Here is a 19,063-nt window from a genome sequence, read left to right on the forward strand (position 1 = left end):
CTGCCGGGCTCCGTTATTGGGCATTGCCTTCACCTCAGGTCATGACCCAGGTTGCTGGGATCAAGCCCCCATGGGGTTCTCTGCTCAGCAGGGAGCCTGCTTCCCCGCCTATCTCTGCCTGCCTCTGCCCTCTTGTGATCTCTGTCTGTTAAATAAATAAGATCTTAAAGAAAAATATTAGGGGGGGAGAGAGAGCACAAGCAGGGAGAGTGGGAAAGAGAGAAGGAGAAGCAGATTCCCCACAAAGTAAGGAGCCCAATGCGGGCCTCGATCCCAGGACCCTGAGATCACCAAATGAACCACCGAGACACCCCTAATCTCATTTTTAAAAAGCAATTGTAGAGTGAAACCCATCCCATCATGTAGATTTCTACATTCTCCCACTTTATTCCAAGTAATATTTTGAGGCCAGATCCACACAGGCTCACTTTGTAGGGCTGGAATGCATTATGAAGTCAGGGAGATCAAATTTTCCATTACCAATCTTATTTTCCAGGATTTTCCAGTGATTACTGTACATTAACTTGTCCCTACTCAGAGAGAGTTGACAGGGCATCCTGCATTGGTCCCCAGGAAATCCCTGCTACCCTACCTCACTGAAACCATAGTACTCACCCCACTCCAATCCCTACCTGCACATGAAGTCCAACGACTCAACCCCAAATGGAAATGCTTCACAAGTTTGATGTCAGTGGTTCATAGATGGGATCTATCTAGAGATGGAAGAGGACTCAGAAAACACCGTGAGGGACAGTGAGCATGTGTTAGGTAGGATACTTGAGAGCTGAACATTAGTCGGTCTAAAATCACATTTCAGGAGGGAGAGGACATAACAATGGACAGAGTAACTCTTCTTCTAAGGAAGAGGAATTCCTGACTCCTGCTCATCTTCCTGTCTGAGCTTCCTTCCAAGGCAACTCACTCCTGAGTGCTGAGACTATGCCTTTCAGAGCTTGGAATCAACATACCTTCCTGTGCCACAGCCATACACATCAGGAGTCCTCTTTCTACTGAAACACAGGAACACCACCCACAGAAACTCCAGCACTGTACTGTGTGGCTGGGGGTTTCTGGGATTTGTTAGGCATAACCTTCCACCCCAACCCACATGAACGCAGGCAGGCTCAACAGTGTGTGTGAGACTCGTGCAGCATAAGTGACCTCGGGAGCCTCGTTAGTGGCCCTCAACTGGCCTCCAGGTCAGAACGGGCCCTTCTGGTCTGGACACCAAGAGCTGGAAGTCTTGCCTCCCATCCCCTCCTGCTCCAGGCTGGGCTGGGCCCCTGGAACGAACCCCTGGATGGAGGCAAACACACACAGCCCGGGCTCCTGGAAGAGGCAGAGACGTGGTAACACGAAATGCAGCTCACTCCAAACTGCATGGAGGCAGACAAATGCTTAACTCCAGACCCCGTCATCTGCCCTAGAACTACGGCCCTGTGGGGATGCTCAGTGGAAGTCCCTCTTGAGGGGAGGACACTCTGCCCAGGCCTCTCCTTCGGGACTGCAGCCGGGCTGTCTCCACGGGGCTTCACCAGCCACCGAGGCTGGGTGTTCTAAGTCCCCGAGTAGATGTGACTCGGCCTCGTTCTCCTTTACTACTTACTCCTGCCCTCATCTGTGTGTGGATCTCCCTTTTCTTCTTTCGATTCCTAATAGATTTTTACAGAATCAATGCAGTGTTTTTTCCCCTTTGAAATGGAGAGTTTGGCTGCCGTGAATCTTTACTTCAGAACTCACAGTGACAATAAACTTCAACACGGAGACCCAGAGTTCGGTTTTTCTGTTTCTTCAGAAAGTCTTCCTATCCTAGTGAAACCCACAGGTCACTTGGCAGCAGTGGGTATGTGACGGAAATCAGACGCTGAAGACGCTGCTAGTGCCTGCAGAGCACTGATCTCCAGGGGAAGGTGGGCAGAGACTCATTTATCCTGCTCCAGAGCTTCCCCATGTCCCACCCACTCCTGGTTCCTTAACTCCCTCTGCATTCTTCTTTTCCTTCCCCAAGCTCACGACACATCGCTGGGTGCCCCTCTCCTTGGAAGAGACACCTATGGTCTGTGCTTAGTGTAAACAGTCTTGGTCCTCACCTGCCCACCACCCTGGAACCCCCGTTCATGTGGGGTTCCAGGAGGTCAGCAGAAGCCGGCAGGCTGCAACCACCAGCACCCTCACGGGAACAGGCTTCCCCTTCCCACCCTACCTGCAAAGATCACAGGCCAGATCTCATACTCCTCAGCAACTTCTGTATTATGGTTTTCGTCATAATGATCTCAAGTAGTGCACTTTTCTCAAACACCACGTTAGACTCTCAGAAAACAGGAAGTTAAGAACCAGTTACCAGTACTGGGAACCATGAAGGACGGCCACGCGAGTGAAGAGCTCTGTGTGGCGCGTTCATCATCGTGGGCTTTGTTCCGACAAAACATCACTTATCATTCAGCGCGTCCGTGAGCATTCACTGAGAAGGCATAAAGGGAGCACATACATAGTCAGAAACTTGAGTTTACAGCCCACAAAGTTAAAAGATCACATAAAGAAAATTCATTATTACACAAACTGGTTAAACTAAACTTTGCTGCTCCCAAATTAAAAAAAAAAAAAAAAACCTCTCCTTAACAAATGTACACTGAAACAGGGAAAATTATTAAGTTCCAAAGAATATTTTCAGAATACAGCAAAGAGTAGAAAACTCCTGAGTCTTCATAATCCCAGTACGACACTACACAGGGAGAAGATAAAACACAAACTACGAGGACTCCGGTGTCTACCCTTTTCTCACCTGCCCCTCCTCCATCTGTGTGGTGAGCCCCTTTCTGTCTGTCCTCCTGCTGCTTCCCCAGGTCGCTGTCCTTCTCTGCATCCCCTCTGCACCCCACCACGTGCACACGGAGCCACTCCCCGTACCCCCCACTGCATCCCCTCCCGCTGGTGCACACGGACCCGTCCCCCCTCTGCACCCCTCCCGCAGGTGCACACGGAACCATTCCCGCCCCGCGCCCACCTGCGCCTTCGCAGGGACCGAATCCGGAAGGTCCCCGGGGGAAGCGCTGCCCGGCGGAAGGTAAACACAGCCTGGCAGGCACAGCCCGCAGGGCCTCCGGACAGAGGGCAGGGGGTGTCCCGGGCACGGCCGGCCTCCCCTCCCAACTCCGGGCTCTGGGGCAAGACAGGGCCACTCCCCGGTCGCGCAGCGCGGCTCTGCACCCGCCAGAACCTCCCGCTTGCAGGCAAGGGCGGTGCTTCCAGACAGCGCTTCCGGGTCGCGCGGAGGCGGGGTCCCGAGGAGGGCGGGGCCGGGGAGCCACGCCACCACTTCCGGCCACCGCTCCACGTCCGCACCGTGGTGCGGACGTCATCGGTCCTGCGAGTCTCTCGGGGTTGTTAAGGTCACGGCGTGAAGCAGTAAACGCCATAAACGCCAGATGTTTCCTTCCCAGCCGTCGGGAAAGGACTTCAAGTGCTGCGGGAGCAGGTGGGCCACGGTGTTCGGGGCAGGGAGGGCCGGGGCAGGCCGGGCGTGGGGGCAGCCGCACGTGGAGTCCTCGGCCGGCGGGCTGCGGTGAATCCATCCTTGGAGCCACCGCACCGGCCGGCGCGGGAGACCGGGGGCCGCACTCGGCCCTGGTCCGCGTCCTCCCGGCTGGACGAGCAGCCCTGGGCTGGCCGCGCGCGCCTCCGGTTCTCCGTTTGGATTCCTGCGCTCAGCCCTTAGCGATGACCTCCAGGTCTGGTCGTCCCGGGCGGCTGGGGACGGTGTTCTGCAGCGAGCGAGTCCGGGTCTCCGGGGCGTCATGAACGTCTCAGAAACAGAGAGACCGCACTGCAGTTTTCACCTGACACTAGTTCCTTCACCGCATTTTAATGTGGAATCTTACTTTTCTGTTTCCTTTAAAAGACCCCAAAGTTCCTGCGCACTGGGTTTTGGCAAGATCAGCTCCCAACCATCTGTGCTGCTTCCATGTCATTGTTGTGGCGTTGTTTTCAGTACAAAGACTGACTGATTTCCTTGCTGGAGAGAGGGCAGGCGCTGGCAGGCAGTGGGACCGGGGCACAGGGAGAGGTGCAGACCCCCTGCTGAGCCCCACTTGGTCCCAGCGCCCCGAGGTGGCACCTGAGCTGGGACCGAGACCCCGCGCTTGGCCGCCTGAGCCGTCCCGGCACCGCTCCTGCCGCGTGCGTTTCGTAAAGGGTGTTTCTAAGCAGGAGCCCTCTTCTGACATTACCACAAGTAACACCGGTTTCCCCAAATGTTAAGTACGTTTATGTTTTTAAATATATCAACTAAAGGGAATTTAAATTGTAGAAATTAACTTTCCCTGAAGCAAAGGGACAGAAACAGCCGGCGGAGGAGCTGTCTCGGCCGCTGCAGGCCTCCAGGACGGAGATCCCATCTGCTCAGACCTGCCCCAAGGATGACACAGGAAGGTCTGAGGTCTGTGTGGTACCTGGTGCTCAAAGGATCCGTGTTCCCAAAGCCTCCGAGTGAAGTTTACTTCAGACACTTTTCTCTTTTGATTGGAGGTCACGGCACCTGTCGGTGTAAACCAGCCAGCCTCCAGCCCACCTTCTGTTAGGGTCCGTGATCAAACGAACGAGACTGACACAAAACGAAAATCAAACAAAGTTTTATTTCGCGCCAAGCATCAAAAATCAAACTGACTGGTAGGGGCCGTCTCTTACGAAGAGATGACAACGATGACCCCGACAAGGTCACTCCCAAGAAGGCCGCTCCGGATGAGGCCACTCTGGACGAGGCCACTCTGGACGAGGCCACTCCCAGGACGAGGCCACTGCTGACGAGGCCACTCCCTGGACAGGGGCTGCTCCGGCGAGGCCGCTCCCTGGACGAGGCCGCTCCCGACGACGAAGAGGCCACAACAACAGTGACGATGACAAGGAGGACAACAACCCCGATGACACAGACTCTGCTCCCCATGACGCCACTCTGACAAGGCTGCTCCCCAGAGGAGGCCACTGCCCCAGATGAGGCCGCTCCCCAGACAAGGCCACTCCGGAGGAGGCTGCTCCAGACGAGGCCGCTCGACAATGAGGCCGCACGCCGGCGGGGCCATTCCCAGGCGAAGGCCGCTCTGGACGAGGCCGTTCCCTGATGGGGCTGCTCCAGACGAGGCCTCTCCCCAGACAATACTGCTCCTGACTAGGCCGCTCAGTGAGGAGGCCTCACGTAGAGGAAGCCGCTCCCAGGAATGACGCAGCTCCGGCGAGGCCCCTCACGGCAGGGCCGCGGCTCAGTGGTGGCGAGGCTGCTGGTGGCTAGGCCATTCCTGGCCAGGCCACTGGCAGCGGGGCCATGGCTCGGTAGTGGCGAGGCTGCTCCCCGGCGGTAGGGGCGGCGCAGCTCCCAACGGCATGGCTATCCTGACGGCTCTCCCAACTAAGGGCTCTAACCGCTCTCCCTAACAGCTACTCTCACTCCTACTACTCCTACTACTCCCCCTCCCCCCGCCCAGCCTCACAAACTAACCTTTATAGAGGTGCTTGAGCCTGGCCCACACACAGGTGGCCAATGGGATCTCAACTCACCTCAGCAAATATATGCGCACCCCACTGATTGGATGTCTCCATCTGGCCTGGCCCGCCCCTACATCCGTGGTTTACAAGTAAGTTCCTCTGGGAGGGGCAGGCCCTTACATTCCCCCCTTTTCTTTGGAAATTAGTCAAATCCTTGACTTTTCAGCCAGTTCTATGTTCTCCTGTTGTAAGGGGTTATACTGAGAATGTAAGACTAACATTTTTACCGCTCTAATTTTCTTTGGCACAAATGACATTAGGGCGTTTATAATACAGGGGCCAAAAAGTAACAGTAGTGCAGTCGGCTGATGAGTTCGCCATTTACCACTTTGTATAACCTTTTCCATTTTTCCTAATTCCGCTCATCTAATTTCCCACCTATACTTTACATAAACAGGTAACAAAAGGAGCAAAAATAAACTCACAGTTTTTTAGTCTTAGCTTTAGTCCATGGTCAGCGGGGTCCATCGACTGCAGCTTCCATCTCTGGGGGGTGTCCTTGTTCTCGGCTCGCTTGATATGACCCATGTGAACCCAGGCCCTAATGCCCTCTACTTTTACTACCATGGGGGTGGTCAGGATAACAGTAAACAGTCCCTTCCAGCGAGGCTCCAAGTTTCCCACTTGATAGCCATGTATCCAAACCAAGTCCCCGGCTTGGTAAGGATGTGGTTCCAGCTCTGTCTCCGTCCCAGTGTGGGCAGTCCAGATCCCTTCATGGGCTTTTTTTAAAGACAGACTGTAATGCCTGCAGTGACTGGAGTACAGACTGATCAGTCATTTCTTCTAGGGCAACCTCTTGTAGCTGAGGACTCCCAAGTCCTCGGGGGACCTCCCAAACATTATTTCAAATGGGGTCACCTTGTTTAAGTAGGGTGTACATCATGCCCTGAGGAGGGCGAAAGGAAGGAGATCCACCCATCCACTGCCAGTCTCCAGAATTAGTTTTGTCAAGGTCTCTTTAAGAGTCCAGTTATTCTCTTTACTTGCCCAGAACTCTGGGGCCGATAGGCACAATGTAGTTTCCAATTAGTGCTCAAGGCCTTGGCCAATGCCTGTGAGACTGAGCTCACAAATGCAGGGCCATTGTCTGACCTGATCGCGAGAGACAGCCCGAACCTAGGAATTATTTCTTCTAGTAGCTTTTTGGCTCTCACTCCTGCTGTCTCATGTTTGGCAGAAAAAGCCTCCACCCAGCCTGAAAAGGTATCCACAAAAACTAACATATACTTGTGCTCATATTTTCCGGGTTTCATTTCTGTAAAATCTATTTCTCAATAAATTCCTGGTTCCTTACCCCTTTCTCTTTTCTCTCTTCCCATTCTAGTTCTTCCCACATTAACTGCCTGGCATTGAGCACATCTATCAACTACATCCTGAACCATATGCCCTAATTTAGAAACCTGGAACTGCTTGCCTATAAGTTCCTTGAGTTTGCATATCCCCAAATGAGTACCCTGATGTATCTGGTCTACTAGCTTCTTACCTAATCTTCGAGGAAGAATTATTTTTCCTGTTTTACTCTTAGCCCAGTCCCCTTCACAGTCCAATTTAACCCATTTCTGTAAATACTTTAAATCTTCTTCTGAATAGTTTGGTTTTTCTGGTAGGGCTGGAGCTGGGAGTGTAACCAGCTCTTGCACTGTTTCTGAGGCTGCTTGCTTTGTGGCTTGATCTGCTAAGTGGTTTCCTTTTGAAATCAGATCAGTCCCCTTTTGGTGGCCCAGGCAATGCATAACAGCCACCTCTTTTGGGTCCCAAATAGCCTGGAGGAGAGCCAATATTTCTCCTCTGTTTTTAATTCCTTTTCCTTCTGCTGTTAATAGGCCCCTTTCTTTATAAATAGCCTCATGTATATGGAGAGTAGCAAAAGCATACCTGCTGTCCGTATAGATGTTGGTGGTTTTACCTTTGGCCATCTGCAGTGCCTTAGTGAGTGCAATCAGTTCCACTTTCTGCGCCAAGGTTCCATGTGGCAGGGCTGCTGTCCAGAGTTTCTGCTCAGGAGAAACCACCGCAGCCCCCGCATACCTCTTTCCATTGACCATGTAGCTACTCCCACTGTGAACAGAGTCATCTCGGCATCCGGGAGGGGAATGTCTCTGAGATCCGACCTTATTCCCGTGACTTGGGTTAGGACCTACCTGAAGTCATGTGGATGGTCAGCCAGCTCCTCTGGCAGCAGGGTGGCTGGATTTAGCACTGCCGGGGGCCGGAAGGTCACTCTTGGTTCATTGAGGAGGAGCGCCTGATACCCTGTCACTCGGGCGTTCGTCATCCATTGGTCTGGTGGAGTCTGGAAAAGGCCCTCGATAGCGTGGGTGGTGGTCAAGATGAGATTTTGACCCAGAGTCAATTTACTTGGATCCTTGACCAGGAGGGCTGTTGCAGCAATTACGTGGAGGCACAGGGGAAATCCAGCTGCTACTGGATCTGGTTTCTTGCTAAGATAGGCTACTGGCCTTCACCAAGGCCTCAGAGTCTGAGTCTAAATGCCTTTGGCCACCCCTGCTTTTTCATCCACATACAAGTGGAAGGGCTTGGAAGCATCTGGGATGGCAAATGCTGGGGCACTCAGTACGGCTGTTTGTAATTCCCGAAATGCTCCTTTGGCCTCAGCTGTCCACTCTATCATAGTGAGCCCTCCTTTTGCCAGTTCATAGAAAGGTTGGGCTATCTCCGCGAACCGTGGTATCCATAGCCTACAGTAGCCCACCATCCCAAGAAACTCCCTCACTTGTTGGGACGTGGTGGGGCGGGGGTATCGGGTGATCACCTGTTTCCTGGACTCAGACAGTGAACACACTCCCTCGTGGAGATCAAAGCCTAGATAAGTGGCGTGGCTCTGACAGAGCTATGCTTTCTTCGCTGACACCCGATACCCTTTTCCTGCAGAGTCTGTAAGAGAGCTCTCGTCCCTCGCAAACATGACTCACAGTCCTCAGCGGCTACTAGCAAGTCATCGACGTACTGTAACAGAGTGCCTCCTGGGTTGGAGGTTCTGTACTCACGCAAATCCTCATGTAGGGCCTTGTCAAAAATGGTGGGTGAATCCTTGAATCCTTGGGGAAGTCTTGTCCAGGTGAGCTGGCCTTGAAACCCTTTCTGTGGGTCAGACCACTCAAAAGCAAAAAGGGGCTGAGATTCCCTTGCTAAAGATATACAGAAAAATGCATCCTTGGGATCTAAGATGGTATACACATTTCTTTTGGAGCCCAGGAGGGAGAGTAGGTTATAGGGGTTAGGCACCATCGGGTAGATATCCTCAACCCGTTTGTTAACTTCCCGCAAGTCCTGAATGGGTCGGTACTCCCCAGTCTCGGCCTTTTTGACGGGCAGCAAAGGTGTGTTCCATGGAGATTTGCAAGGAACTAGGATCCCGTCTCCTCGGAGGCGGTTAATGTGTTTTCTGATCCCTTCCTTTGCTTCCCAGGGAAGGGGGTACTGCCAAACACGAACAACCGTAGCTGTCACCTTTAATTGTACCACCACTGGAGGTTGTTCCTTGGCCAAGCCAGGGGGCTTCCCTTCTGCCCAGACCTCAGGAAACTCATCCTGTAGGATTTGGAGAAGGCTCCCCCCCCCCTTTGTTTCCTCTGGTTTTGAGACTGGCTCGTAAAGGAGGTGTTCATCTACTGCTGCCATAAGCACTTGTACAGTGGGTTGTCTCAAGGTTACAGTCATGTCTCCTTCCAAGAACTGAATGCCAGCTCTTAACTTGTGGAGGAGATCTCTTCCCATCAAGTTATATGGGGCATTAGGGAGGACCAAAAATCGATGTTTAACTACTCCCGAGGCCAAATTTAAAGTCCTTTCTGTTGTCCACTTACGTCTCTCTGTGCCATTTGCTCCTTGTACCCAAACTTCCTCTCCAGATAGTTTTCCCATAGGTTTAAGTAATGATGAAAATTGGGCTCCCATGTCCACCAAAAAATCAACTGATTTCCCCTACCCTTTAATTTTTACTCTGGTTGCCATCTTCTTTTTGGGGCACTCCTTGGCCCAATGTCCTTTTTTCCTTACAGTAAGCGCACTGATTTCAATCTAAGTCCTCCCGCCTGCCTTCTCTGTGCTTAGGCTTTTCCTTCCATTTACTATCCCCTACCCGTCTCCTCTCTGCCACACGTAATGCCTAAACCTTAACCAGTTTTTTTTTTTTGTCTGTTTTTCATCCTCTTGTGCATCCCTGTTGTTAAACACCTTTTCTGTTATTCCCATTAACTCAGTCAGATTCTTCTCTTAAAATCCTTCGACTTTCTGAAGTTTCCTCCTTATATCTGGGGCTCACTGGCAAAAGCAAGATTCACTGCCCTCTGATATTCGGGTGCCTCAGGGTCGATTGGGCTATGCATTTTGTAGGCTTCGATAAGCCTTTCTAGGAACATTCCTGGAGACTCATTCTTACCTTGAGTCACCGTACTAATTCTGTTTAGTCCGAGTGCAGTTTTTACTTCTGGAAATTCTTCCATTTCAGTTCCAGGACTTCAACACATTAAAGACCTGTATTTGTTCTGAAAGTCTCCCATATGAATTTCCTTTAAGGTGGAATTCATCTTACAAGAGAATTAAAACAATTACAAATGACAAAAACTCAGAATAGATATGGTTAAATATCAAACAATGACCCTTATCAAAACATTAAAACTTTAGGAAATGTGTAGAACTTCTGGAGTAGTTACAGCATTTACCCAAATGTAACCCAAGGTTTATCATTGATTTAGCAGAACTTCCTGAATAACTTTGCATATCAGGGAAATGCCTTATGAGTCAAAGAGATCTCATTTACAATTCTGGGTGGACAAAGAAAACCATTTACATTTTCTTAGAAACATCTCAATCTCTAGTGAAGACTAAATATTAACCAATTGTGAACTGCTGCAAGAGCAGTTAAGCACAACACATGTTCACCAACAGATGTCAAAAGCACAAACCCAGGTCCAGCAACCAGCGCCCCAGCACTTCATCCCATTTGTCATCCAAGCAAAACTTCAAAGCTTCAGGTTACCGAAGACTCCGAAAGCTACTTTAACAATTACCCATTAAAACCCTGAGACAGACAGTTAACCATCAGCCCAGCCATCCCTCCGCCAACAGACCTCATGTTCCACTTGGGCCCATTCCACTTCAGACGCCATGCTTTCCCCACCAGCAAGGGGGAGGGGCTAGGCAGTCCACGTCGGGCCAGAGAAGGCAAGGAATTCCCCGAAACAAACGGAGTTTCGGCAGCTGCTTGAGAGTATTTCTTAAAGTCTCTGTCTTGAGGTCGGTTCATCCCACAGTGCCAGTTCTGCTTACCAAAAGTGGCCCACTAGGCACTCATATTCCACACCTGGCTCCAATTAGCATCAGCATTGGGCACCTTAACCCAGCATTAGACTAACCCCAGTTGGCTCCAGTTATAGCCCTTAACACACGAAATGAGTGAGGGAGAAGCCCCACATCTATTATGAGGAACAGAGAGACGAAAGTCAGCATCCCCTTACTCTCTGCTTGCCCCATTCCTTCAATCATAACAAACAACACAACAGATAACAAAAAGACAACACAAAGACAACCGCAGACCCAGCTGTCCTGCCACTGGTGGGGATTTTCTCGGTCCCCGGTGACTGCCTATGGGGACTCTTAACTCCCCGGCCACCGCCTAGGGGGACTTGAACCCCCCGGCCACCACCCAGGGGGACTCGAACCCCCCGGCAGACCCCTGACTGCCCAGGGGGACTCGAAACCCCTGGCAATCCCCTGACTGCCTAGGGGGACTTGAACCCCCAGAGACAGCCCAGGGGGACTTGAACCCCCAGTCGATCAGCAGAGGAATGGGGTGTCCCCGCATCCACTCCAGCCCTGGGGAGCATGGCTATGTCCAGCTTCTCCCCGGTGGGCCATACCCTGGAGCTCCAACCAGACAGACAAGATCCCAATACCCAAGATCCCAATACCTCCGAGGCTTTTCCCAAAGATTCCGATGCTGGCTCAGGTCTCATCGTTTGATCCCGGACGAGCCCCCAATGTTAGGGTCCGTGATTAAACGAACGAGACTGACACAAAGCGAAAATCAAAGTTTTATTTCGCGCCAAGCATCAAAAATCAAACTGACTGGTGGGGGCCATCTCTTACGAAGAGACGACGATGATGACCCTGACAAGGTCACTCCCAAGAAGGCCGCTCCAGATGAGGCTGCTCAGCAGATGAGGCCACTCTGGACGAGGCCACTCCCAGGACTAGGCTGCTCCCCAGACAGGGCCGCTCCCAGGACATGGGCTGCTCCGGCAAGGCCACTCCCCGAACAAGGCCGCTCCCGACGACAAAGAGGCAACGACGACAGCAATGATGACAAGGAGGACAACAACCCCAATGACACACTCTGCTCCCCATGACGCCACTCTGACAAGGCTGCTCCCCAGAGGAGGCCACCGCCCCAGACGAGGCCACTCCGGATGAGGCTGCTCCAGACAAGGCCGCTCAATGATGAGGCCACACACTGGCAGGGCCACTCCCAGGCAAAGGCCCCTCTGGACGAGGCCGTTCTCTGATGGGGCTGCTCCAGACGAGGCCTCTCCCCAGACGATGCTGCTCCTGACTAGGCTGCTCATTGAGGAAGCCACTCCCAGGAATGACGCAGCTCCAGCGAGGCCCCTCGCAGCGGGGCTGCGGCTCGGGGCGACAAGGCCACTCGTGGCTCAGGTGGTGAAGCTGCTCGCAGCTCGGGGTGGCAAGGCTGTTGGGGGCGGCGAGGCCGTTCACGGCGGGGCCGCGGCTCAGTGGTGGCGAGGCTGCTGGTGGCTAGGCCATTCCTGGCCAGGCCACTGGCAGCAGGGCCATGGCTCGGTAGTGGCGAGGCTGCTCCCCGGCGGTAGGGGCGGCGCAGTTCCCAACGGCATGGCTATCCTGACGGCTCTCCCAACTAAGGGCTCTAACAGCTCTCCCTAACAGCTACTCTCACTCCTACTACTCCTACTACTCCCCCTCCCCCCACCCAGCCTCGCAAACTAACCTTTATAGAGGTGGTTGAGCCCAGCCCACACACAGGTGGCCAATGGGATCTCAACTCACCTCAGCAAATATATGCGCACCCCACTGATTGGATGTCTCCATCTGGCCTGGCCCGCCGCTACATCCGTGGTTTACGTGCCCCTCTGGGAGGGGCAGGCCCTTACACTTCCACCTCAGGCCTCCTGGGTTCACAGGGGCCCACAGTGTCAGTCGCAGTCCCCGTGCCACGCCTCTGAGCATCCGCTCACTAACCTAGAGTTAGAGCCAATGGAAACTGGTGGGCAAACAGGAGGGCCTGCGCACTGAAGTGTAAGTCAATTGCTTTTCTTTGCTGTCATCACAATTTAAAAAGAACTTCCAGGCATTCTGTTGAAGAGCTCGTGCCTGAAGAACTGTTCCTTTTTTCAGGAGAAATCCAGTCCTACCTCAGCACAGTGGTTAGACAGCAGTCGGGGGAGGGCACTCAGATGGCCTGGATGAAGAGGTGGCCTCTCTAAAATGCAATGCAAAAAAAAAAAAAAAAAAAAAGCAGGGGTGCCTGAGTGGCTCAGTGGATTGGGCAGCTGCTTTCAGCTCAGGTCATGATGCCAGGATCCTGGGACTGACTCCCAGATCGGGCTCCCTGCTCACTGGGGAACCTGCTTCTGCCTCTGCCTCTTCCTCTCTGTCTCATGAATAAATAAAATCTTTTTTTTTTTTAAAGGTGGAATTTTATTGTTCCATCCCAAACTTCTTCAATTATCATTTCCTGGTATTGAGACCTGGCTTTCCAGGAGATCTCTAAGCATGTTACAGTTTAAGCAGCAGCATTTAGCTAAATGATTCTCAATGCTGATTTCCTGTTGGGACCCCTTGGACAGTGTAAGACACACAACTGTCGTAGACTTGAGTGCAAGTGTTCTGGAGGGGCGCTGAGCAGTGGTGCTGCTCTAACAGTGCGCTCACGCCTCCTGACCTCTTTGTGTCTGCAAATCCAGCAAGCTGTAGCCCACTCCTTGCCCCCAGCCCCATGTTCTAATTGCTGTTTATGTTTGAACCTAAAATTCTTTAACTCCCTTCATTGTTAAAAGATTCCAGAAGGGAGAGGAATTTTCTGTGCTTCTCCAGACCCTCTCAGTGTTGTCAGAAATGCAGAGCCATGCTAGAGGAAGGAGGCAGGATTTGGACCATGAGGCCAGGGCTAGTACAAACAGCCTGTGACCCCACAACATGGAGACTGGGCATCTCCTGGGTCACGGAAGACCTGGGGACTGGCCCAGACATGGACCTTTCCTTGCTCTGCGGGGGGCAAATGGCACTTGAGGGACGAAATCCCATTGACAGAAGGAAGCACCGCTAAGGCAAATGTAGTGAGGGAGGGAGGAGTAGCTACGTGCTCTTCGGAAAGAACTCCCCCCAACAGAGCCGGACCACCGTTCTAGGTGATAGTTGCCATTTTTCCGAGGTTAGAAGATGTAGACAGCATGAGGCACGGTGATCTCATTTCCAGCTCCATGGTTCTCAAATGCTGCTGCCCATTCCCACCATGTGGACCCCATGTAAACCCTTGGGCGCACACAGGCTCCAGTCAGACCACGACGGTGACAACACAGAGCTGGCTTCTTGGACATTGAGCATAGACATCAAAAATGTTTTAAAACACAACACTTGCTACAAAAATAAAGAAAACCTGAACAACTGCTTCCAGTATGAGAAAACAGAGGACTCCCTGTGGGTGCAGGGCCTTCCGGAATTTAATACACATAAGGTCTGCTCCGGAACATTGTTTCTGTGCATATCCTGATGCACCAGAGCTGAATTCTGCCTCAGAGGTTGTATTTTTAATTAGGCACAGGCCCTACCAAGCTCCCTTTTATTCCCAGATAAATCTTTTTTTTTTTTTTTTTAAGATTTTATTTGTTAGAGTGAGAGAGAGAGCACAGGCAGGCAGAGGCAGAGGGAGAAGCAGACACCCCATGGAGCAAGGAGCCTGATGCGGGACTCGATCCCAGGACACGAGGATTATGACCTGAGCCGAATGAAGCCGCTTAACAGACTGAGCCACCCAGGCGTCCCAGATAAATAAATCTTGATTAATTTAATCAATTTTAATTGATTAAATTTAATTGATAAAATTTTAATAAAACTAATTTACAAAATGTTCTTCAGTGCTTAAAAGTTAACATACCTATATATCCCATTTGGGAGAATTTTATTAATAGTGAAATAATTTGGGCACCTGGGTGGCTCAGTGGGTTAAGCCTCTGCCTTTGGCTTGGGTCATGATCTCAGGGTCCTGGGATCAAGTCCCCCATTGAGCTCTCTGCTCAGCGGGGAACCTGCTTCCCCCTCTCTCTCTGCCTGCCTCTCTGCCTACTTGTGATCTCGGTCAAATAAATAATAAAACCTTTTAAAATTTTTTGAAATAATTTTATGTATGTATTTATATATTTATTTTAACGATTTTATTTTTTTAACAGAGAAAGAGTCCAAGCATTAGCAGGGGGAGAGGCAGAGGGAGAGGGATAAGCAGGCTCCCCGCTGAACAGGGAGCCCAATGTCAGGCTCGATCCCAGGATCCTGAAATCATGACCTGAGTTGAAGCCAGATGCTTCATTGACTGAGCCACCCAGGCACCCCTGTAAATAAGTCTTTCAAAAATTAGTTAGGGACTCCTGGGTGGCCCAGTGGTTGAAGCATCTGTCTTTGGCTCAGGTCATGATCTCAGGGTCTTGGGATTGAGCCCCACATTGGGCTCTCTGCTTGGTGGGAAGCCTGCTGCTCCTCCTGCTGCTGCTCCCCCTGCCTGTGTGTGCTCTCTCTCTCCCTCAAATAACTAAATAATTTTTTAAAAAAATAAAGACATATTTATAATGATGTGTAATAACCAATATATACAAGACAATAGACTATTCCCCATAATGGTTCCCACTGAAACACTTCAACAGAGCCAAAAACTCTTGTCTCTGTACAGGACACTGATTAAAAGATGCACACCAGATAGGTGGGCGCTTTTCCCAAACTTTATCAAGATTTAATCATTTGGGGTGCCTGAGTGGCTCAGTGGGTTAAGCCTCTGCCTTCGGCTCAGGTCATGATCTCAGGGTCCTGGGATTAAGTCTCGCATTGGGCTCTCTGCTCGGCAGGGAGCCTGCTTCCTTCTCTCTCTCTCTCTCTCTGCCTACTTGTGATCTCTCTCTGTCAAATAAATAAATAAAATCTTTAGAAAAAATGTTTTTTTTTTAAATTTAATTATTCGCAGACCAAATGCAGGTTAATTTTGTAGTATTCTATTTACATTATAATTTAAAACCTACTCACACAACTTGACTCATTTTTAATAAAAGTCATTAATTTAAAAATAGTTGATATGCCAGTTTAGTAAGTTCCAGGTTCAATACAGTTTACATTTATGTAACTAAACAGGCGGTGGGTGCACATGTGCCTCATGCACCATCGGGGACTCCCCCATGGGCACACAGGCCAGAGCCGGGACACTCTGGACCTGGGACAGCAGCTCCCTGCCTCTCCCTGTGTGGATGCGGCAGTCACCTCCACGTCCCATGAGACCGAAGGGTGAGCTCACCTCCTGCATGGGTTCATCACTCAAGGGGACAGAGGGACAGTCTGGAGGAACGGAGGGCTCTGCAGTGGAGGAGGGAACCAGAGCTGCCGCGGGACTGGAGCCCCATCCTGCACTGTCTGATGTGGGGCGACCATTCTGAGGGGTGGCCCACAACACAGCCGGGAGCTGAAGGGTGAGGACCAGGGCGGGCACAGATGGCACTGGGTGAGCTCAGTGCCCAGCACCCTGGCTGGCATCTTCCTGTCCCATGGGGCTGCTTCGGGTCCAAGTCCAGTTGCGATGCACAAAAACTGGAGAGTCTGGACAGGCGCCAAATTCAGTGTCTGCCCTCCACTGGGTGATCTGGAAGGGACTGGGTCTGGGTGGGCACCTGTCAGAGCTCTTGCCCAATGCCTGGAGGCTGAGCTTGGAGTCCTGAGCCCGGGTCACGTGGCAGTCTGTGAGTTCAGCTTTGAATTCGTATTATGACACTTGATTTGGGCCTGAGGGATTAGGACAAGGCTCAGGTCATGAGTCTAGGGAGCATCACGGGGGCAGCATTCAGGCCCATCTGCCAGGTGGGTGATGATGGGTGCAGGGTCCCAGCCGGAGTGCTTGGATGCATGACAGCCATCTCTGATCTGACCTGTCTGTGGGGTGAGGTGACACTCTCTTCTAATGGGAGACCCTGTAGGGCACATGGATCTCACAGTGGGCTTCTTTTCCAGCAGCTGACTTGTGAGAAGAGGTCCAGGGTCAATGCTCCCTTGAATATGTAGACAAGCGTGGGCCTGACTGGGTGCTGTGGGAGAAGACACCACACGAACATGCACATGCACACGTATGTATTATGTATGTATGTACACACGGATTGCACAGGACACTTACACATGCCTTGTTTTCGGTACAGTAACACACTGTAAATATATTTTCCTTCAGTTTTCTTAATGTCAATAATTTCTTTTCTCTGGCTTACTTTGCTGTAAAAACACAGTGTGTAACACATAGAAGGTATAAATATGTGATGACTGACTACGTTAGCGGTAAGGCTTCCGGGCAATGATAGCCTATTCATAGCTTGGTTTTGGGGGAAGTCCGAAGGTATACTTGGATTTCCAACTGGTGATATATGTGTTGGTTAACTTGACTGTGGGAATCCACCACTATGTATATGTATGCACATGTATATCAAATTACCATGTTCTATAAGTATATTCCACTGCAATGTTAATTATACCACAGTAAAGCTGAAAAAAATAAAGATTTTATTTTAAATGTTAATATGTAAAAAAAAAAAAATGTTAAAATGTATAGGCAGGGCACCTGGGTGGCTCAGTTGGTTGGGCAACTGCCTTCAGCTCAGGTCATGATCCCAGAGTCCCAGGATCGAGCCCCGCATCGGGCTCCCAGCTCCATTGGCAGTCTGCTTCTCCCTCTGACCTTCTCCCCTCTCATGCTCTCTCTCACTCTCTCTCTCTCAAATAAATAAAATCTTTTTTTTAAATATAAAGGTATATTATGTGTACATACATTATATATACATATATACCCACACACAAGCAAAAATGTTCAATGATAAACGAAAAGGGTAAGACATTAAAACAATATAGAGATCCTCCCATGAATGAAAGGATCAATCAGTACTTCTTTTTTGAATCAATACTTTTTTAAAATTTTTTATTTTTTATTAACATGTAATGTATTATTAGCCCCAGGGGTACAGGTCTCCGAATCGTCAGGCTTACACATTTCACAGCACTCACCATAGCACATACCCTCCCCAGTGTGCATCACCCAGCCACCCTCTCCCTGACCCACTCCCCCCAGCAACCCTCAGTTTGTTTTGTGAGATTAAGAGTCTCTTATGGTTTGTCTCCCAACCCCATCTTGTTTCATTTTTTCCTTCCCTACCCCGCAAACCTCTCATGTTGCCTCTCAACTTCCACATATCAGGGAGATCATATGATAATTGTCTTTCTCTGATTGACTTATTTCGCTAAGCATAATACCCTCTAGTTCCATCCATGTCGTTGCAAATGGCAAGATTTCATTTCTTGTGATGGCTCTGTGTGTGTGTGTGTGTGTGTATATATATATATATATATATATATATATATATACCACATCTTCTTTATCCATTCATCTGTTGATGGACATCTAGGTTCTTTCCATAGTTTGGCTATTGTGGACGTTGCTGCTATAAACATTCTGGTGCACATGCCCCTTCAGATCACTACATTTGTATCTTTAGGGTGAATACCCAGTAGTGCGATGCTGGGTCATAGGGTAGTTCTATTTTCAACATTTTGAGGAACCTCCATGCTGTTTTCCAGAGTGGCTGCACCAGCTTGCATTCCCACCAGCAGTGTAGGAGGGTTCCCCTTTCTCTCATCCTCACCAGCATCTGTCATTTCCTGACTTGTTAATATTAGCCATTCTGACTGGTGTGAGGTGGTAACTCATTGTGGTTTTGATCTGTATTTCCCTGATGCCGAGTGATATGGAGCACTTTTTCATGTGTCTGTTGGCCATCTGGATGTCCTCTTTGCAGAAATGTCTGTTCATGTCTTCTGCCCACTTCTTGATTGGATTCTTTGTCCTTTGGGTGTTGACTTTGATAAGTTCTTTCTAGATTTTGGATACTAGCCCGTTATCTGATATGTCGTTTGCAAATATCTTCTCCCATTCTGTCCGTTGTCTTCTGGTTTTGTTGACTGTTTCCTTTGCTGTGCAAAAGCTTTTGATCTTAATGAAGTCCCAATAGTTCATTTTTGCCTTTCGCAATGTTCCTAGGAAGAAGGTGCTGCGGTTGAGATCACAGAGGTTGCTGTCTCTGTTCTCACGGATTTGGATGGATTCCTTTCTCACGTTGAGGTCCTTCATCCATTTTGAGTCTATTTTCGTGTGTGGTGTAAGAGAATGGTCCACTTTCATTTTTCTGCATGTGGCTGTCCAGTTTTCCCAACACCATTTGTTGAAGAGACTTTTTTCCAT

Source organism: Lontra canadensis, unplaced genomic scaffold (assembly GCF_010015895.1).
Source record: "Lontra canadensis isolate GAN:19392208 unplaced genomic scaffold, GSC_riverotter_1.0 scaffold39, whole genome shotgun sequence".
Lineage (NCBI taxonomy): Eukaryota > Metazoa > Chordata > Mammalia > Carnivora > Mustelidae > Lontra > Lontra canadensis.